Source organism: Ursus americanus, chromosome 11 (assembly GCF_024610735.1).
Source record: "Ursus americanus isolate L20-20 chromosome 11, mUrsAme1.1.p, whole genome shotgun sequence".
In the NCBI taxonomy this organism is placed as follows: domain Eukaryota; kingdom Metazoa; phylum Chordata; class Mammalia; order Carnivora; family Ursidae; genus Ursus; species Ursus americanus.
In genome coordinates, this window is record NC_142137.1 from 48702748 (window position 1) to 48725827 (window position 23080).

At 36.6% G+C, this 23080-nt stretch overlaps 1 protein-coding gene and 1 pseudogene across 1 annotated transcript in view; one reads left to right on the forward strand and one right to left on the reverse strand.

Moving 5' to 3' along the window:
• Positions 1-23080, forward strand: part of PDE7B (phosphodiesterase 7B) — a 319969-nt gene that overhangs the window by 52524 nt on the left and 244365 nt on the right. The gene's annotated exons all lie outside the window — the stretch shown is intronic.
• LOC148109281 (U2 spliceosomal RNA) lies at positions 178-305 on the reverse strand (annotated as a pseudogene).

The window sequence follows — 23080 nt, forward strand, 5'->3', positions numbered from 1 at the left end:
TTTCACGAAATTAAAATCATACCTTACTTCATTTTTTAAAAAAATAAAACTTAACCGTGTATTTTGACTGAAAATTTCTGCAAAACATCACTTAGCATGGCCAGAAATTTGTGTACAAAATTTATTTAATTAATCTCCTGTTATTGGACATTTAGACTTTTTCCATTATAAAGAACTCAAGGATTAACATTCTTACAGATACACTTGGGAGCAAATTACTATTATTTCCTGGGTGAAAAATCCTAAAAGTAAAACTCTGGTGACAAATGTTACACTTGATCTTAGCCAAAAGGCCGAGAAGCGATTGGTGACAAATGTTATAAACATTTTTAAGATTTTTGAAACATACTGTTAAATCATGCTTCAGAAGAATTCTATAGTTCACATTTCACCAGTAGTAAATAAGAATGCCGATTACCAACATCATATATGTATGTGTGTGTACATATATATGTATATATATATACATACACACACACATTTATATATGTACACACGTACATATATAAATGAAACACACATATAAATAAAATCTTCCAACTGATTAAGTTAAAAACTGATATTTAATAGTTTTGTTTTTATTAATTTTTCTTTGATTATTCATTTGAGTAAACATATTCTAAAATGGCTTATTAAAAATGTGTATCTCTTTGTCCATATCGCTTGTTTATATCCCTTGCTCATTTTCCTTTTCAATATTTGTATTTTTTGTATTGATTCAATAAGAGCTCTTTCTATATTATGACTAATGATTCTTAGTTATGAAGTAAGAACAAGAATATAGCTATTTATTTTTGGACTTTTAATTTTGTCCTTTATTTCCTCCGTCCTTCATTTTAAACTACCTTTTTCAAATCTTTAACGAAATATTCATGGGTAGTATATTTTATAAACCCTTATACATATGACAAAATTTTTCTGTTGTTTTCACATATGTCTGTAGATGACAACTATTTGTGTCTATGATTTTTTGTTTACATCCATTTTAATCTCAAAACTCTAGTTATTTCTTTACCTGACTCCTGGCATTTAATATTCTATTTTTAATAACCTTTTAAACCTCCAATTCTAGCTGTTTTCCTAGATTTGAAAATTTAATGTTGTCACCAAGCTATCTGAAATTAGTCCAAGATTATTCCTTTGCAGCCAACTTTTCCCTCAGGTCACCTAGTAATTACTTTTCAAAATTACTTTATCTTTTAATAAGGCAGAGCCTCTGCTATGTAGTTTGTTAGTTTGAACATGTCTCTTCTTTTTTAAATTTAATTTCTTAGTTCATAGTGAGCATGTTCAATCTGAGTATATGGATCTTTCTAGCACAAAAATATTTCTTTAGTTATGTCTTGACCATTGCTTCCTTTTATTTCTTCCTTAGGAACATCAGTAAACTTTGAGTTGGAATTTTTGCATATTGTCCTACATATCTACCATATTTTCCTTCTTTTTTTTTTTTTGGCTACATTCTTAGAGTCTCCTATGACTTTTCTCTGACTCAATTTTCTACGATATTAATTTTGATCTTTATTGTTTACAATGAGAACTCAGGTATTTCTAATGCACTTATAGTTTCCTTTCAGTTCTACTCTATTTCACCCAGTTATCTTTAATCCAGCTTGTTGTCTTTGGTTTTCATCCTGACTTTTCTTTCTTTTCTTTTCTTTTTTTTCCTTTTCTTTCCTTTTTTATTTTTATTTATTTATTTATTTTGCCTTTTCTGTCTCCCCATGTCTTTCTGCTCCTGTTTCATAGAAGGCATATCTACTTGCTGCCTGTTTCAGGGGTCAAATTCTTAAGTATTTTCTTTTAGTAATTACATTATCTTTTCCTATATGTCTTCAGGATGATTTCCTTATTCTGTAATTTTTTTTTTTCAAAATCCTCATATATAGATTAACCTTCCATACTCAGTATTTCCAGTTGCTAGGATATCTGACTTTGGACCTTCTCACAGTTAGTTATTTCAGTGTTGATGATAATGACATATTCTCTTAGCTCCATTTTAAGTGTCTAGGCAGCATTCAACTGGAGTATATATGTTAGATTGATGCAAAACTTCTATTCTCAATATCTGGTTCTTTGCCACCATGAATCCGAATGCCCTTGGCCTTTCTAAAAGTCTTACCAACACTTTTTCCCAATGATTTTTGGATGCCATAGCCCATGTAGCACCAATGGTTACAGTGGGGAAAATAAGATCTTGGACTCACTTATAGGACTGCTAGGAATCTGACCATCACAGACATTTATCAAAGGAACTAATGTGGCAACAATTGCTAGTGTATTCAAGCCATACAGCATAGACGAGATCACCCACTGCCAATGAAGAATGCTGCTCTTTAGGAAGAAGCAGAATAAAGCAAAACAGAAATGTGAAAACTCTACATTTAAATTTACAGGTCTAGTGAAATAATAGGTAATAAGCCATACTCAGAAGCAAAAGGTGTATGTGAGATGGATGATTCTGAAATTCACTAGTTTATGTGAGATCTTTTATTAGGTGGGAGAAATAGTAATTATCCATCTTTATTAAGTGATTCCCTAAAGTTTGGATTTGAAAATGTTTTCAATAGTTGGAAGTTCACAGACTGGCTCATAGTAGATGTACAATAAATATTTTTCAATGAATGGATGAATGAGTGTTGAAAAAATAAACCTGAAAGTAGTGGGAGCTGAAGTGGAGCTGGGGCTACTCTCTTCTTCCTGTCTTCAAGGGGTGGCCTCTCCGAACTACGGGCTGTAGGGTTCATGGAGCTGAGAAGGCCCAGGTGGAAGGCTCAAACTCCATATTGATACCCAGAGCACACCAGGGAGCTGCTGTACCCAGCAGCCTTCTATGAGTCTCCAATTGTCTCCATGCTTATCCAATTCTGACAGACCATACTTAGTTTGTTGTATCTCAGCAACTGGTAACTTCTACAGTACACAAAACCCCTGGTTTTCAAAAACAGTTACTTCAGTGCTTGGGGTTTACATAAGAGGAGATTAGTGTGGAGAAATATTGATTATTATACTTCAAATTGTCCTGAACTGTGCAGGAACTAGAAAGCAGAATGCTAAATTCTAATCCTGTCTTGGACCCTGTCTAGCCTTGGGAACACTTCTGAATCTTTCTGAGTTTCAGTTTCCAACTCTTAAAAATGGAGGAATTGAACAAGATCATCTCTAAAAACACTTTGGCTATAACATCCTACAATTCCTTTTTCAGATCAAGGGGAAGCTGTTACTGGACACTAACAAGGTTTATTCTGTGAATGTGACTCTTAGAGCTCTATAGGTGTTTGTTTAGCTGTAAACAGGAAAATTGCTTATGATGCTTCTACCCCTACTGTAGTTTGAGATTAAAAGGGTGCATTTTTTTCAATATGTTCAGTTTTCAAAAGACATGCTGGAGGAAGTCAGCCAATTTCTGCCCACACAACTTCCAAGTGACGTCAATGGAAGCAGAGCACACAGATCTCTAGGCAAGTTTTGGCTCATTATGTGAGGGTTTTTTTCTTTTTTTAAAGAACAACTGCAAAAATGATTTCTCTCAACTCAAATTACACAATTTGTTCTTCTTTGTGCCCTGAGTCAGCAATAGACATAATGTGGAAAATAAAGCAAGATCTACTTTTTTACACGTCAACTAAAACAGGACATAGTTATGTGAAACACGGGATGTTTGAGATTCTCAAACACTCTAAACAATATTCCTCCTGCCATGGGCTGATATGTGATCATCAGATGGACAACTGGAAAAACATACCTACTTATTCTTATTTTGATTCTATATTTGGTCTCCAGTCCTGCTATTAATGTTACATATCTGGGGTTCATGGCTTAACCCTTGGAAGTATTTTAAAGGACTTTCCTGGCAAAAAATATAATTTGTGTGTTGTCTTCAGCTCAGCTTTACACAATAAAATCAAATAGATCTGGTAATTGTATTCTACTTAATATAAATATGTCTGTAAGACAAAGAGTAGTTAACAGTCATGAAACTTAATGTGTGTTAGGTACAGCCTGGTTCAATCCTTATGGCAACCTTGTAGGATCGGTATTGTTATTCTTCTGATTTTATGAATTAAGAAACTGAGGATCAGAGAAGTTAGGTAACTTATCCAAAGTCACACAGCTGAGCCAGTGGCATTAGGATCCCAAATCAGGCAGTCTGGCTTCAACACCTAACCACTAAGCTATCCAGACAATAATTTATTTATTTGTCCATTCAGAAAACATTTAATGGTACTGAATTATTCTAGGTTCTGAGTATGGTTAGTTACTAGATAATGTGGAATAATGACCAAAAAACCAGAATTAATAGATGGGGAAGGGATTCAGATTTTTTTGCACCTACATTGTATCAGATACTATGCTACACAACTCATATCGATATAATCTATGGGAAAAATCTATGAACAAACCTGTTGTATTGATGAAGAAACTGAGTTTTCGTAAGGTTATCACTTGCCAAAGATTACACAGCTGGTAAGGCTTGAATTTTACCCCAATTCTGTGTGTTTCCACCACCGGCATTTGCTTCATTACCATGTGCTGCCTCCATGAGCATGAGTATTGTCTTAACTACTACTTAACTACTTAACAGGTGCCCCCAATATTTGGGAAAGTCTTAGAGTTACTTTAGAGGTGATAATACCAAAGGGACTTTCTAGATTTTGAAACTTTCTTTTTCTATACTGCACTGTGGTCTGCACAGCCCAAGCAATATTGGGAGGACTATGTTCAAGTCTAAATCCAAAGTGGTCCATGGACAAATTGGAATGTAATTTTAATTAATAGTACATATTTGACCTAAAACAACATCAAAACATTAAATTTCTTCTTAAAGTAATTATAAGTGAATTCCATGTTTTATATATAAGCTCTGGTGTTTTTAGAGGAACCAACAGAAATTTTTGAGTGAAATTGCAGTTTTTCATGAGTATGTGCAGAAAGGAAAATTGGTATCCTGTATATGATATGTCCTAGAAGGACCTTTCTATAAATATTAAAAGGAGAAACATCTGAAAATATTAAGGAAGTACTTTAAGTCTCTTAAAATCAAAATGTAATATAAACTTAAAGTTATTTTATTATTCCCTTCTTTTTCGAATAGAACATTTTCCTCAAAAATATTATCAATTAAATAAGAGGCGGTTGGGGTTTAAATTGTCCTCCTTTCAGAGTTTGTTCACATCACACCAAATGTCTTATTTATATTTAAATACCACAGGGAATGGGCAAGAAATTGTATGTTTAAACTGGACTTTTTCAAGGCTTTTAAGGCCAGAATATTTGCTTTGCCAAAGACCAAATTATTGCAAAGTGGAGCAAGCACCTGATCTTGTGGTGAGTCAGAATAAGTAAATATCTCCACCTGGAAATGGAAACAAATGCTCCCAAGACCCCGGGGCACCGTCCATTAGCCTGGTGACAGCTGTCCACTTGCTGGTGGCTCGGCTCAGTTATACATATTGAGAGTAGGGATCCCCCAGTGAACTTGTCTCCTAACACTTATCCTACACCACTTATGTCCTTGCTCTTGCAAATTTTAGCACCTTCCAAGCCACCACAAGCTCTTGAAAACCCAGAAACACCTATAGACAATAGGTGGCCTCAGTCCATACCTCCTCCACGTGTACACAGACATTCTAAGAAATAACATTTCTAACTAGCTTTCACCCCCAAAAGATTTCAATAAACTGTCCAACCATGTCATAGTCTTCTGATAATATGATATTAGCTGTATTATAATAATATATGAAATACTATGATGTAAAGTAACTGTGACATGCGTGGGGACACTAAATCACAGCATCAGCACAACTTTAATACATTGTTTAACTTCTCCATCCTTCCTGGGCTAGATGGGGATCTCTGAAGAGATCTGTGTATAGATCAGAGATTGGCTGTTTCTATCTATCCTGCATGAGTAACACAAGATACCACCTACTGCAATTCATGAACCTCACAGAGTTAATTTACCTTCTGTATTTGCAAAATTTCTTTTTCCTTTGTAAATTGGGTTACAGAACTTTTAGCTTCCTGATAGTCATGTTCAGGGCTGGATCCTGTGCATATGACCCCGTGCAGTTGAATTGCATTTTCATTTGTACTAGGATCTGATAATTACGTATCCAGTCCTTGTCACGTTGTATTGTTAGTGTAGCAAATACAAAAAGTTAAAGTATAAGAACTAAATGGAAAATTGACCAAAGTGCCATTAACATATTTGAGAGTTTTTTTCCAAGATGTTCCATTTAGTAAATATATCTGTATTTTTTTCTAGTAAAATAATCCTATTTGTTAAACTGATTTAATTCTCCAGTGTACTATGTGACACATACACCCATATTTATCTGTGTATATTTACAGGCCTTGGGCAATGAATACTTTGCTTTTACATAGTTGTGAGTAAGTTGAGCAGAAGGGAGTAAGAAAAGAGAAAGACCAACCAGATTCCATAATCTCTTAATTTAGTTGTGGCTAAACCCTTAAAATATTCCATACTGTTTGCTTTCACTATAATCATTACGTTGCTTCCTCCTCTTCCAGAGAATTCACAATCCTTTCTTATTTGTTTTTGGATTATTGTTTATAAAGATGCTGCAGATGTGTAAATGTCACCAAAGTTGAGATTTAACATGGCCAGACAAACAGCTTGGAAGCCTTGAGCCTGAATGCCTTGATAACAGTCAGAGAGCACAGCCAGTTTTACCATGTTTCCCTTTCTTTCTCTGTGTGGGTGCAAGGGCGTAGGGAGTGGGCCAACATGATGCTAAATGCACTATGCAAAAGCCAGCATGAATCCCAGGCCTTTTTGTGGACAGAAAGGACTGATTGTGTGGTGAGCAGCTGGAATGCATGCTGGTCACTGTTTGGAGCGGTGTTAGCAGGCATCGTTTTGCTGGATTGTTCGAGGGAGTGACAGAACAAGGACAGAAGGCAAGGCTTCTTCTCTGTACTTCTACAGCCCTGTAATTTTCCTCTTCTTTGTTCAAATTATAAAGAAGAATCCCATACGTCCAGAATTCTTCGACCCTGTTTTCTCAATTGAATAGAGTTGTTCCAAAAGTGCAACGTTCCCTTTCCAACTGCTTGGAAGTAAACTGTTCAGAAAGTGTGCCCAGAGTGACAGGAGTTAGGGAATCTGGCAGAGCAGGCCTATGGTGGAGACTCGGAGGACATTTTAGTAAGGGGGTGTGGATAAGGCCTGAAGTGGGCCAGTAAAATGCTTGTAACAAATAGCATTTTAGAGAACTTTCTATAGAATGGTAAGGGGAAAAGCCAGAAATTCTTTTATGGTATCTTTGTGTTTATTAAACAATTTTTCAAAATTTTCTGCAAAATAATAACCAAAAGCTCTACACATTGGACTACCTACAGATCAACTGGCTAGAGTTTCACAAAGTTGGAGAATGCCCAAGCTCTGTTTTTGTCCTGATGTTTGATATTTAGCCATCACGTGGTTGGGCCAGGCCTCTGGACATCCATCAACCCCACTCCCACCAAAACTTACAGCTCCTGCACACCCAGTCCCATCTGCTGAGCACAGACATGATATGTAAAACCTTATAAGAGGAGGAGGTTCCAAATGTCTTCCCTGTTTTGCTATTTTTGTTGGATTTTATTCTTCAACTTCAAGTAGGAGAGAGTCAAAGTCCTCGATGATGCATAATCTTCTCTGCAGACAGATATGAGAATAAATGGTACGAACGTGCTTTACACGGTGTCTTCCCATAATGAATCATACACATATTTTCAATAACATGAAAAGTTACATTTCTTATTTTGACTTAGATTTTAATAAGATTTTTTTTTAATCTTCTGGGCTTTTCCTGGGATGTCAGTTTGGAAATGGAGTTAATAAGATTTCACTTGAGTCCACATGCATTTTTGGCTTCCATAGTTCGTAGGTAGCCCAACTGAACCAGTTGAATGGATTTTAATTGCCTGACCCCACCTATTCTTCCTGGCTCATGAAAAGCTCTGGAATGGCTTGGTAAGATAAAAGGAAATTAACTGACGAAGCCGTATGCATGGTGAACTGCATACGCCGTCTCCCTGCACCAGGAAATCTGTGCTCAAAATCTCTGCTCAGTTTTAGGTTGGTCTCCTGCCTGTGGCTTTCTGCTGCTTTCTCCTGCCTGTGGCTTTCTGCTGCTTGGATGCCCTTTCTGCACATGTACGATTTAGGAGTCAGGAATTTGTGTAGAGATTTTAGGGTTCCTCCCATGTGGTGGGAACTCTTTGAAGTTCCCTTCTCTTTCCAGATCTTCTTACAGCCCTCAACTCTGACCTCTGATTCCTTAAGCCAGTAAAAGTATGGCTTCCCATTTATGCCCTCTTTTCTGGCACCCCAAAGGAATTTTGAGCTCACCTTTCTTTCAAGGATCATTCTCCTTCTCCAGTTTCTGCTAGCTTTGGTTGCTGTGCAGTGCCTTCAGGTAATTGTTTGTTTATATTTTATCTAGCTTTTATAGTTGTTATCAGAAGGAGGGTTCCGTCCAATACAAGCGGTTACACCACACTCAGACCTGAAACTCCTGAATTACTACAATTAATAAGAGAGTATTAACAATGTGCTGGTTAAAAGTCGAATATACAAAATCAACTACATTTCTATACACCTGGGAAAAAGCAATTAGACAATGTAATTTTAATTCAGTTTACATTTAAATTTGATAGAAGGATATAAAGTACTTAATAGCTAATCTTATGAAAGAAACACAAGACTTTTCTACAAAAAATTATAAAACTTACTGCATAAACAGTTTGGAAGATTTTAACTATTACCTTAATAAAGACATATGTATCTCATTCTTGGGTAAAAAGGCTCAATATGAAAAAAAAATTAATTCTCTCCATAAGGGAAAAATGGGTAAAAGACTGGAAAGGCATATCACAGCAAAGGACACAGAAAATGGCTCATAAACATTTGGAAAGATGCTCAATCTCACTGGAAATCCAGAAAATGCAAAATTAAGTTCCTAGGAAATACTATTTTACACTTACTGAATTGGCAAAAATTAAAAATCAGATAATCTGTATCAATTATTGTGTAGAAACATGAAGACCTGTCAATTATTCGTAGATGTTAATTTGTCCAACATCCTTAGGAAATACTAAGTCATTATCTATTTCACTCCTAGATATTTATCTGAAGAAACTTTTACACATATGTATGTGGAAGTGTTCGTAAGGCTATTATTGCTAATAGTAAAAAAACAAAACACAAAAATCTTGAAGCAACCCAAATATCTATCAACAGCAGAATGGATAAATATATCGTGGCATTAGAGTACCATACTACGGTAAAAATGAATAACATACACCTATATAGGGCAACATGGAGGAAGTGTGAAAATACAAGTTTGAAAGAAGGAAGAGCAAGTATCCAGACCATTCGTTTCTATTAGCATGAAATTCGAAACCAAATAGCATGTAATAACATATTTCTTTGGGGATACCAAACAGGTGGGTCTAGTGAGGCAGAAAAGGAAGAGCGTGATCAGTTTCAGAATGGGGCGTTTCCTCTGGGTAGCTGAAGGGGGATGTGAGTGAGGAAAGAAACAAAAAAATCTCAAAGGTATGGTCCTGTGATGTTGTCTTTCCCATGCTGACAGTGGGTACATGAGTGCTCTATTCCCATTTTTTAAAATTGTGCACAAATATTTATACACTTTTCTTTGTGTGTATTTCACAACAGTGTATATTATATTTTTGTCTTATTGATATAGATTTTTAAGAATGCTCTCTGAAATTGCTGTGGAAGATAAGATGTCTGGGCAACAGGGGCCTGGTAATAGGGTAGGATGCAGAGCCCAGGGCTGGTGGAGAGAGGAGTGCAAGGTGTGGCATTAGAAGGTCAGCACCTGCAGCATTCGAATTCTCAGCGAGTGGGCAGGTGTGATCTTGGGAGTGGTTTTAGGCTGAATAGCCCAAATCTAGCACTCCATCACTCTACCACTTATTCTTGTGGTAGCATCCTCAGCAGCTTACATAAACCAGAGCACGTTCCTGTTGCTTGCAACACAAATCCCTAAGTGGCCTGTTACGTTTGCAGTGTCTGTGGGAACAGGCGAGGATATTCAATTATGCCATTAGAAATACAAGTTTGAAATTTAGGAATGATATCTAAGGTTGACATATAGGTGTTACCAATATACAGTCAAACTGTGACTACAGATGAGTTCTCTAGGCAGAGTATGAAGCATAAACCCCAAAGAGGACCCACCACTGCTCCCACTACCGACGCTTTATGCAGAGATGGATGACCTTGGGGCAATCTTGACATCCACAGATCCCACTCCTCTACAAACCAAGATTGCAGTCACTATTTTAGAATACTAGGTACCATCTAAGGAAACGCCGGAATACTCACTAAGTGGATTTTTAAACTTTCTTTGATGACGTGACTTGCATACAGTCAAGGATACTATTTCATTACATGAAGAAAATTTCTGAGTGACCCCATACTCTTAGAACAAATCAGGGCATTACTGTGCATAATTAGCCTACATTCTAGTGTTAGAAGCCAGACTAAGAAGTAGTAAAAAAATAGATTATGAACTAATAGGTTATTATATAATAACTACTATCATGTAATTATGTGATTTTATATATGTAATTATAATGTACAATATTATATATAATATGATACTACTGATAGTCATTGTATAGTTGATAGCACAAAACTATTCTGCATATATACATCTTTCACGAGAGATAAAATATTTGAAATGTTAGAATAAAAGGAAAAGTGAAAACATTTGACTATGAAAAAAGGATTCAGTAATTAAAGTGAACATCTCATAAAACATAGTCTCTATTTGCAGGAAGACTGGAGAACTCTAATTAAGTCATAAGTTGTCCCTATGAGTAATTAACTGTGGCAGGAAAATTCTAGGTGGTCCATTAAATCTTTATACACAGCTGTTCCGGAAAAAATATAAGCAAACCCGACATGTGCCCTGATTTTGAATGGATGGCAAATTTTCTTCAGTGGCTCATTGGATGGCCTTGTCACCATGGGTCATGCATATCAAGAGCTGATATTTTAAAAAGTAAACTATTTTATGGATCATTTTATATTCTTTATATGTTGAAATGATAATATTTTGACTACTAGCAATATTTGACTACCAGAAATTTTAAAATTTTATAGGTAGCTTGCATTTGTAGTTTGCACATATTTATATTGGATGGCACTTTGAATTTGTGGGCCGAAAGCACATATGGGACTATTTTCAAAAAGAAGTCAGAGGGTCCTAGAGCTATAGAATTTCCTAGCCAAAAGAGGCTTTCAAAAGTGAAGAATATAAAAGTGCTTATATGTTCTCAACTTAGTGCTCACCTTCCACCACACATGCTCACACAAGTTTCCATGCATCTAAAACTGTGATCATATAAGTGAGGGGTTGCTGTGACAGACTGTGGCATCCTGGGAAAGAATGTCCTACCTCGTGTTCTAAATGTTCTATTAGCACGTAAGTTGGAGAGTCAGAGGAAGAATAAAACTGAAAGAAGAGACTGAGCAGAAGAGATCATAGGCAGAGAATAGAAGGTAAAGTAGAAGGGCATCTAAAAAGAAAAATAAAATGAGCAAAAGCTGGAAGGAAAAAATAATCATGGGTTTCTTCAATAGTGACAAATGTGTTATTGATAATCAATATCTTTAGCTTTTAGATTACAGAGATTTCTTCTCAAGCATTATTTTAGTTTATCATCATAGAAATCTGTTATCATTCCCATTTTACAGATAAGAAATTTAAGAAACTTGCCCAAGATCACAGTTAGTCGACAGTAGGACCAGAACTTGGGGTATCGACGGTCCTATTTGCTGAGGACTGGGATTTCCCAGCACGTGGGACCTTCAGTGCTTAGACGCAGGAACGTCTGAGACAAACCGTACAGTTGAACTCATATCTTCTGACTCTAAATCCTACCCTTTTAATTAATAACAATGACATTTATTGAATACTTTATGTGTGCCATAGACCATATAACAAGGACCTCACAAAATTATCTTTTAAATCCACAAAACAATCCCATGAGTAAGTTGATTTTTCTCCTCATATAGTCCGGATAAAGAAAATTTAAGTCTCCCAGATTATTGGTAATGTAACCAAAGTGACACAGCTGGTGAGTGTCTGGATTCCAGCTCAGGCTATGCCAGGCCCAGGCTCACACTGCTGACCAGCACACAGGAGGTTCAGGACTGTATGATAACGTAGCTTAACTGAAATCTGTGCATTTTATTGTCACCACCCAGCTTCTACTGCAACCACTCTTTCCTGCATAAAACATTCCTCCCTATTTGTATCCCGCCAGTCTCCATTTGACATAACCTCTCTTATTGAAATTCTTACTAATGCCTCTCCCTACCTTCTACCATGTCTTGATTCAAGAAGTGTTCTTAAAAAGTAAAAAAAAAAAAAAAAAAAAAAAGTTTTCATTCTCATTTGACACATACCAGCAAGAGTTGCCAGACAATTTGTCCTTAAAATTATAAGCAATTATATTTGCTTTAGTAAAACCCTACTTTTTGTTATCATCTGTGATAAAGTTTGCTCTTAAAAAAAATGTTTCTTGATAGAATATGCATTATTTACATAGAACAGAACTTCTTGACACCATTTAAAGCATGAAAACAGATACACAAATATATTGCGTGATCCTATTTTTATAATATGTGTTAGGATTAAGTTCCTGGATGACAATGACTGTGTTACTTTCTTTCTCTGTAACCAACCCACCCATCATGGACACAGTGATCGATATGAAGAGTTTTCCAGAAATGTAGAATTGGGTGGAATATAGTGTTAGCCAGTGATCTTGCTGGCCCAGGGCTGAGGCCACAGGATTTATTTGATGCTCATTGCCTATGGCTTTAAGCCTGTCACTTCTTTCTCCTCTTACCTTAGCTTTCCAGAGTTGCACATCCTAAGCAATGTTGGTATATAGCTGGCACTTCAAAAGGAGAAACTGATGTTGGATATTTGAATTATTTACCTTTTTTATTTTATTGAATTATTTATTACCTTATTATTTTTTTAAAGATTTTATTTATTTATTTGAGAGAGAAAGAGAGAGCATGCACGAGCTGGGGGAGGGGCAGAGGGAGAAGCAGATTCCCCACTGAGCAGGGAGACTGATGTGGGGCTTTATCCCAGGACCCCAGGATCATGACCTGAGCCAAGGGCAGACACTTAATCGACTGAGCCACCCAGGCACCTCACCTTATTATTTCTTTATTGAGGTATAATTTACATATTCTAAAACTCACCCTTTTTGAATTCATCATTTTGAAAAATAAACCACATAGAACACAATCAGAATGTAGAACATTTTCATCACTCCTAAATATTCCCTGTGCTCCTTTGTGTTGTCAGTTCCATCCACCACTCTGAGCTCCTGGCTCCAGTGATCTGCCTCTCTAGGACACAGAATCTTGCAGCAGGTAGACTTTTAAACTGGCTTCTTTCACTTTGTATAATGCTTTTAAGGTTCAGCCATCTTGCTGCACACATCAGCATTTACTCCTTTTTTTTTTCTGATTATTATTCCAAGGTAACGATATACTAAAATTTAATTATCCATTCCCCAGTTCAGGGACATTTGGGCTTTTGTCTGCCTGTTATGAATAAAGCTGCTATAAGCAGTGTACAGGTCTTGGTGCGGACGTTATGTTTTCATTTCTTTTGGATACATATGTAAGGGTGGTCATAGGATAGGTGTATGTTTACCTTTCTAAGGCACTACCAAACTGTTTTCCAAAATCATTATAACACTTTGCATTCCCATCAGCAATATAGGTGAATTCCAGGTGCTCCACATCCTTGCCAATACTTGGTATCACCAGTCTTTTTAATTTTAGCTATTCTTGATGTATCTCTTTGTGGTTTTAATTTGCATTTCTAGTAGATCCCCTTTTTTGGTACAATTTGTATACAGTACAATGATCTTACATGTTACAGTTGATGAGTTTTGACAGATACACACCCCTTAGGCAACCCACAGCAGATCAAGGTAGAGACCATTGCCAAACCCCAGAAATCCCCCTGTGCCCCATCCAATCACTTTTATCCCACCACGAACAACCACTGCTGTGATTTTTTTTTCCACCATGGATGACTGTTGCCTGTTGTAGAACTTCATATGTATGGAATTATACAGAATGTACTTTTTTTGTGGCTGGCTTCTTTTACCCAGCCCAATGTGTTTTGAAGGGCATCCAAGTTGCAGTGTGTGTCTGTCGTGGAGTTGCTTTGATGACTGAGTAGTGTTCCATTGTATGGATAAACCACAATTTGTTTATTTATTCTTTTGTTGGTAGACATTTCAGTTGTTCCCAGTTGTTGTCTCCTGCAAATAAAGCTCCTATAAATATTTGCTCAAGTATTTTTGTGAAGACATTTTTTATTTCTCTTGAGTAAATAGCTAAGAGTATAACTGCTGGATCATAGAGTAGGTATATGTTTACTTTTATAAGAAGTTGCCAAGCTGTTGTCCAAGGTGACTTCTCAACTTTGCATTTCCACCTGCAAAGTATGATTTCAGTTGGTTTACATCCTTGTCCAAAAATTTTTCAACTTTTTTTTTAAGTTTAGCCATTCTAATGGATATGTGTTATATCTCACCGTGGTGATATTGCATTTCCCTAAAAACTAATTGTATGCTTATTGCCCATTTGTATATCTTCCTTTGTGAAGTGTCTGCTCAAGTCTTTTTGCCTTTTTTTGTTGGGTTGTCTGTTTATTACTGACCTATAGTCAGTTGATTGAGTTGTAGTTTTTTAATATATTTCGTATACAATTACTTTGTCACATATATGTTTCTCTTTGTGTGTGGCTTGAGAGAAGTATAATAAAATACAAGCATATATAATATAATATTATACATATAGTATCTTAATAGTATATTCATAATGTATTTAATATAATCTGTATCTTAGTGAACATATTTTATAAAATACAAATATGTTAGATGAACAAACATTTTTATTTGATGAAGTCTATTTTATTAAAAATGTGTTTTTCCAGTTTTATTGACAGGTAATTTACATACATCACTGTATAAATTTAAGGTATAGAGCATGGTTTGATTTACATATATTGTGAAATGATTATCGCAATAGCTTCAGCTAACATCCATTATCGCATATCGATACAATATAAAGAAAAAAAAGAAGAAATTCTCCTGTATTGAGAACTTTCCGGATTTATTCTCTTAACAACTTCCCTATAGATCATGCAGCAGTGTTAGCTGCATCATCATGTTGTACATTACATCCCTAATATTTATCTTATTTCCATCTTATAAATGGAAATTTATATCTTTGACCACTTTCCTCTAATTCCCCCTCTCCCTATCCTCCATCTCTGGTAACCCATGTCTGATCTCTTTTTCCATGAGTTTGTTTTTGCCTTTGTTTTTAGATTCCACATATAGGTGAGATGATCCAATATTTGTTTTCCACTGTCTGACTTATTTCACTTAGCATAATGCCTTCAGGGTCGATTCATGTTGTCACAAATGGTAGAATTTCCTCATTTTTCATTGCTGAATAATATTCCATTGGGTATATATACCAAGGCTTCTTTATTCCTTCATCCATCAATGGACACTTAGATTGTTTCCATGTCTTGGCTATTGTAAACAATGCTGCTATGACAATGAAAATGTAGATATCTTTTCGAGTTAGTGTTTTCACTTTCTTTGGATATATTTCTAGGAGTGGAATTTATTTAATTATATAAATAATTTAATTATTTAATTAATTTAATAATAGTCCAATTTTTAATTTTTTTGAGGAAACTCCATACTGTTTTCCTTAGTGGCTGTACCAATTTACATTCCCACCAACAGTGAATGACTGTTCCTTTGTCTTCACATCCATATCAGCATTTCTTATGTCTTGTCTTTTTGATGATGGTCATTCCAACAGGTATCAGGTGATATATCATTATGGCTTTAATTTGCATTTCCCTGATGAGGAGTGACGTGGAATATCTTTTCATGTACCTATTGGCTTTTGGGTTATTTGGTTTTTTTGCTATTGAGTTACATGAGTTCTTTATATATTTTGCCTATTAACCCCCTATCAGATATATGGTTTGCAAATACTTTTTTCCATTTCACAGGACATACAGAATGATCTGTATGTATCTATTAGATCCATTTGGTCTCTGTCAGGTTAATCTATCCATTGTCGCCCCAATCTTAGGCACATAAATATTTACAACCGTCAACAACAGCTGCGCCAGGTATAGGATTTTTGGTTGACAGATTTTTTTTCTTTCAATAGTTTAAATATGTCATCCCATTCTTCCCTGGTCTGAAATGTTTCTGTTGAGAAATCCACCAATAATCTTATGGGGGTTCCCTTGTATGTAACTTCTCTCTTTTCTCTTGCTGCTTTTAAAACTCTTTCTTTTGCCTCTGACTTTTGACAGTTTAATTATAATGCTTCTCAGTGTAGGCCTATTCAAGTTCAACCTTTTGGAACCTTTTGGGCCTCATGGATCTGGATGTCCATTTTTCTCCCCAGGTTTGGGAAGTTTTCAGCCATTATTTATTTATTTTTATTCAAGTATAATTAACATACAGTGTTATAATAGTTTCAGGTGTACAATGTAATAGCTTTTATTGTTTTAAATGTACTTTCTGCCCCTTTCTCTTTCTAGAATTCTCACAAGTGAATATTGTTTCTTTTCACTGCATTTTATAAGTCTTTCACTCTTTTTTATTCTTTGTCCTCTTTGCTTCTCTTATTGGATAATTTGTAATGTTCTCCAGGTCGCTGATTCTTTCTTCTGCATAGTCGAGTTTGCTTTTGAAACTCTATTGATAGGCTGGTGATGGGTATTAAGGAGGGCACGTATTGCATGGTGCACTGGGTGTTATACGCAAGTAATGAATCATGGAACTTTACATCAAAAACTAGGGATGTACTGTATGGTGACTAACATAATAAAAAAATATTATTATAAAAAAAGAAACTCTATTGAATTCTTCAGTTTCATTGGGATTCTCTAGGATTCTGTTGTTTTCATTGTTGTTGTGTTGATAGTCTTTATTGCTTTGCCAATCTTTGTCTTTTGTTTGCACATTGTTTTTATAATTTCATTAGTTGTCTTTGTGTTCTTGTAGTTCATTTAACTTCATTAAGAGGAATATTCTGAATTCTTTGTCTGAAGGTTCATAGATCTTCATTTCTTTAAGGTCATTTATTAGTTTTATTAGTTTCTCTTGGTGGTGCCATATTTACCCGGTATTTTGTGACTCTTGACTCCTAATGTTGGTATCTGCACATTTGAGTAATCAGGTTCCTCTTCAGACTTTACAGGTTTGCTTTGGCAGAGACAGATACTGGCCAGTCAGCTCAGTTTGGGTTTCTGGGTGCATCTGCTGGTAATGTTTTGGGACAGGTGGGGCCTACTATTATGGTCTAATTTTGGGACTAATTTTCTGAGTTCTGAGATTGGGGATGGGGGATTGTGTCACTGGGTCTGAATAGTTGAGTAAGATTACTGGTTTGGTTTTCTACCCACCTGAGTCTATCGTATGGGCTCCATGGTTGCCTGGATTCTCTGGTCAGGCTTACAAGATAGCTGGGACTGGGGACTACATTCATTTGCAGATGGGGCTATTAATTAGCTTCCCCACCCTGGCAGGACAGCAGGACAGGTCCCAAGGCCTATACAGCTTGTTGTTTGGGGCCCAAATCAGGCAAAAGAGTGCAGTGAATTCCCTGGTCAGGTGAGACCACTGGTTTTGCTCTGCAGATGGGAAAAGCTGCAGGCTGTGCTCTCTGTTCAAATGTCACTGTAAGCAGGACTATTAGATGACCTATGCAGTTTCCCATATGTTCTGGTTAGGTTCCCTGGTCAGGCAGGCTGAAGGCTATATTTAGTAATAAGCAAGGCTATGAATTAGTTTCCTTTTCTGGGTGGAGTGGGAGAAGCAGCTCTAAGGCTGGTAAAGCTCATTGTTATCTAACTCAAGTTGACCACCACGCACCCCCCAGCCAAGTTCCCCAGCCTTATGGGTCCACTAGCTTTGCTCTGCAAACTATGAGCTCTGTCTATCCTTTTAAATCAAGTGCCACTGGGTCAGACAGCTTCCAGGCCTTCTCACCAGCTCTTCTGGTTAGATGGAGCCAGGAGCCACAGTGAGTAGGTGCAACTATGTCACAGTTTCATTGCCTAGGCAGGAAAGGGATGGTCCACTCCAGGCAACTCTAAATTTCCTAAACAAGCTCTCCATTTGGGAGGGGCCGGGAGCTACGCCCAGCCTTGGTTATAAATTAATTTCCCCTGCACAGGAATCTTCCACCACTGGTCCTGGCTTTGCTTTGGAGGTGATCAGTTTTGCCTGCCTGCCTCTCTACTCAAGCACTGCTGGGCCACACAGCTTCCAGGTGTTTCCACCAGCCACTCTAGTCATATGTCACCAAGAGACACTCCCCACAGTCGGTGGGGCTGTGACTCAGTTCCTTGCCTCGGTGTGGGCAAACCAGCTCTTAGCCCGGCAAAGCTTTTCATTTGACTCTCCAAATCAAGCACATGCTTGCTCAGAGTGCACCACACACTGTTCTGCAGATGAGCAAAACCCATTATTTTGGATTATTGTTTGGGCACTTCAGGTGTTAACTCAGTGTGCCAAGATCCATGTGCTGGTAATCACAAGCCCCTCTACTCTTCTCCATCACAATCAGATCCCCAGTGGTTGAGTCCTGCAGATTCCCTTGCAATCACTGTGGGGTGAGATCAGAGTAGTGGCTCTCATAAAGTGACCCACGATACTGGGATGAGTGGGAGGCTTACTGTCCCCTGTGTTCTTTTTCCCACTGGAGGAGCCAGGGGCTCAGGGAAGACCTCTTAGCATGGCCTGGGAGAGTGGCAATGTAGTCAGTGTGTAGCTGCTACTCTTACCCTTCTAACACAGTCCGTTTTAGTCTCTGTAATGCAGCGGGTCCTAAGCCTTAGCCCTGTGTTCTAGGATTCTCTCAGTAATCCTTGTTCTTGAATAGTTGCTAGTTGTTCTTGTGAGTGAGAGTGAAGTCAGGAATGACCTATGTCACCATCTTGGTGATGTCACTCCCTTCAAACATGTTTTTATAGCGGAATTGTTTTCTTAATTTTTTTTGGACTGTTCATCATTGGTGTATTGAAACACAACTGATTTTGTGTGTTGATATTGTACTCTGTATCTTTGCTGAATTTGTTTTTTAGCTCTGGTAGCTTTCTTTGGGGGGGGGGGTGAAATCTTTGAGATTTTCTTTATCTAAGATCATGTCATTTGTGATTAAAGATAGCTTTACTTTTTCAAAAAAGTGTTTTTATATTTAGTTCTTTATTCTATGTACAAAATCTTTGTCTATCATACAGTTGCAAAGATATTTTATGTTTTCTTCCAGCAAATTTTTAGTTTTCACTTTTACATTTAGGTCTAAGATACATAAAATTTTTGGTATGTGTATGGTATAGTAATACTACATTATCATGATTACTGCTGCTTCATAGCAAATCTTAAAATCAAACTGTCTCCAACATTGTTTTCTTTTTCAGGATTGTTTGGCTATTCTAGGCCCTTTCCATTTTCACATACGTTTTAAAAATTAACTTGTAAATTTTTACAAAATCTGCAATGACTTTTTTTAACCTTTCTTCTTTTGTGCCTCAATTTTGTACAGTTTTTGTTTTACAGTTTTCAATGTCATTTATTTTTTTTCTCCCTGTGTATCAAATCCATTATTAAGCCCCACCCAATGAATTTTTCATTTAGAATATTGAATTCTTCAGTTCTAAATGTTTCATTTGGTTGCCTTTTACAGTTTCTAGTTTTCCACTGAGATTTGTCATCTGTTTGCTCATTATATTAATCTTTCTCCTTTGAATTCAAAACATGATGATAATAGCTTTTTTACTTTATTTTTATTTTTTTACATAGTAAACTGTTATGCTGAGGCTAAGCCCTGAGCTTTAACAGCTTCTGCTGAGCAGGCTATTGGAAATAAATTGTATTTCCTTTGCTAGAGTCAGTTATGGCCCCTGCCTTCAAAAAGCTTACTATTCATTTAAGTAGAGCAGAACTATTACACCTAAGGTGGAAGGCTTACTGTGCAAACCACCTCTCTAAATCCAAAGCTGTCAAGATTAAGTAAGATTTAGGTAGTGTCAGGACAAAAGAGGTAGTGTCAGAATATTAGCTTATCTGCTAAGTCCAACATCTTTGTCATTTCAGGTCTGCCTCTATTTTCTTCTGGTTGCAGATTAAATTTTTTTGCTCCTTTGTACATCTAGTAAATTTGGGGGGTTATGCTAGATATTGTGAATCTTAACTTGTTGAGAGTCTGGATTTTATTGTCTTCCTTTAACAATTGTTGAATTTTGTTCTGGCAGGAAGTTAACTTACTTATAAATCAGTTGACTCTTCCAGGGCTTGTTCCTAAGATTTGTTAGGGCAGGTTTTGTGTAGTCCTTACTCAGCACTACACTGGCCTTCCTCCTAAAGTGTGGTGATTTCAGATCAGTTGTATGCTCACAGTGTCAGTGAGGCCTCTCCACTCTGGCTGGTCAGGATTCCTCTCACCCCCCAGCTCTATGCACCCCTGGTGTCTTCAGTCCACTCTCAGTTCCCCAGTAGCCCCACTCATACCTCATAGAGTCTTGCCTTGGGCATGAACAGGTTAGTATTTGGCCAAAGTCTTAAAAGACCTTTTATGCAGATTTCTATAGTTTCTTCTCTACATAGTTTCCCCTTTTCTTCTCCCTAGGAGCCTGTTCCAAAATTTTAGTCATTGCATCAGCCCCAAACTCAGGTATCCGCTTCCTCAGCTCAACGATACCAGTGGCCATTGGTCTTTGGCTCCACCTCTCTGTGCCTAGGGAGAGATCTGGGATATTCAGGGAGGTCTTTCCATGTAATTCCTCTCTCTGAGTGGCCATGGTTCTGTGCTAGGTGTCTTTCAACATCTGAAAGTTGCTTCAAATAGTTTGCCATTTTTCAATTGTTTGCGATCAGATGAGCCCATCATCACCAGTTACTTCACTGTGGCTGGGAATGGAAGCTACCCATATCACTTTTTACAAATATGACAAAAAACTGTATGGAAGCCTTAGGCTTCAGACATTTCCTTCATGTTTCACGGTGGGTGTCATCTCTGAAACCAGAATTTCAATTTTGTTTTTTTGCTACTACTAATACATGTGTAGCTCTGAAACAAAGTAAGAGTATCCGCAAAGGATAACATATGTCTTATGAAAGTATTATCTTTCTGTAAGATGTAATTCTATGTTAGGATGTATTTTATAGGAGAACTTTAAAAAATATTTGGAATTTCAGTTGTATTTAAAGCAAGTGCACATTTTTATCATAGGCAGTTCCTCTGTATGATTTGTACAGATGACACAAAGGTGTTCATTTATCTATGGCATTTAGGGCATTCCATTTCTGCTTTGGCAGAGAGTAAGTCGAGATTCCTATCATGTTTGAAATATAGCATCTAATATTTTACAATGAATAAAATATTCCCAATCAGATCATTTCTGTAAGTCTGCTGGTATGTTTTAACATGAGGATTGTTTTGTGTTGTGTTTAGTTCCTCTATGGTCCCATGGGAACTTTTTAAAGCTAACTGTCTTGCGTACTAATTTAAAACACTCCCCACATTATTATTCCTAATAGGGGGAAATATGAAGGCATCAAGATATCATATCACTTTTTCAGGTCAACTGCATGTAGAGTCACTCTCCAGGGTAAATGTGTGTTCAGGTTGTGGAAAGAATCACAAATGTCTTCTCAAAATAAAAGAACTCCTCTGGCTATAATATGAGAGGATAACAATCTGAGCAGATCTTTCCACTTGTGCTACCAAACACCTCCTTTTTCGAAAGTCTCTTACTTCAGTTTCAGTTGAAAATTAAAGGCAACAGATAATGAATGCTTTGTTCAGTTTGTCCTAACAAGGAGGCTTTTAGGAGGCTCACCTAAGGATCCAGTCTTCCCTATATGACACCTTTAACTCTCTGGCTTACTATGACTTCCTGAATCTTGCCAAGAAAAAAAGTCTAAGATACAGCCACCTAATAAAATGTTATTAAAAATTATGTAATTTATACACTTAAGTAATCCTATCCTTCCTGTGAATTATTCTATTGCTCCCTACAAATACTTATAGATTTATTTTTTTCTCAACATGACAGTAGTACATCCCCACTGTGATTGCGTAAGCTCCATTCGAGTACTTGTGTTGTGCTTATTACACAGGTGGTCTTTAAGCAAAACACACTGTATTTTGTTTTTCCTGATATTTTGCTGTGTACTTTACAGGAGATAAGTCCAGAAACAGGAGACCCAAGTTTAAATTCAGACTCTGCCACTTAATAACTAAATGACCTTGTGCAAACTATGTAACCTTTCCAGGACTCACTTTATATGTTAAATGGTTATGAGGATAGTACTTGCTTCACAAGAGAGTTGCAAAAGTTAAAGGAGTTTACACAGGTCAGATCAGTTCCTGGCACATTGTAAGCACTTGATAAGACGGACCTGTTGTCGTCATCATCATCATTACTGTTTACAAAGCTCCTTAAAATTTGCTCATTGAGTCTTTACAACAGATCTTTAAAGTAAATATTGTTATCCCAATTTTATAATAAGGAAGCAAAACTCAGATACAGGTTTTTTAACTTGAAAAGGCTGCATTTGTGTCTCAATTTTCCTAGATAACATTAAAACATTCAGACTTTTTTTTAATGTTGACGGTGAGCCTTTGCTGAGTTTAGCTTGATTATCTGTTTAAATTAAATAATAATTTCATAAGTATTTTTAGTATCATCAAAATTTTTTTGATAGAGTTCAAGACTGTGAGGTATTCTGCTGACAGGAAATGGGGCTAGTTCTGTTTAGTCCCCTGCAATTTCCGTTACAATTAAAATACAGAACTGTTCACTATAGTACATGAGAAACAGCTTAAAGGTGAAGCACCTTGTCTGGCACGTAACATGTCAATCCCCCTGCAGGCTTCTTTTTCCTTTGAAATAAATGTATCTAAATTTTTGATCTGTTAATCTTCTGAGAACTTATTTCTCTG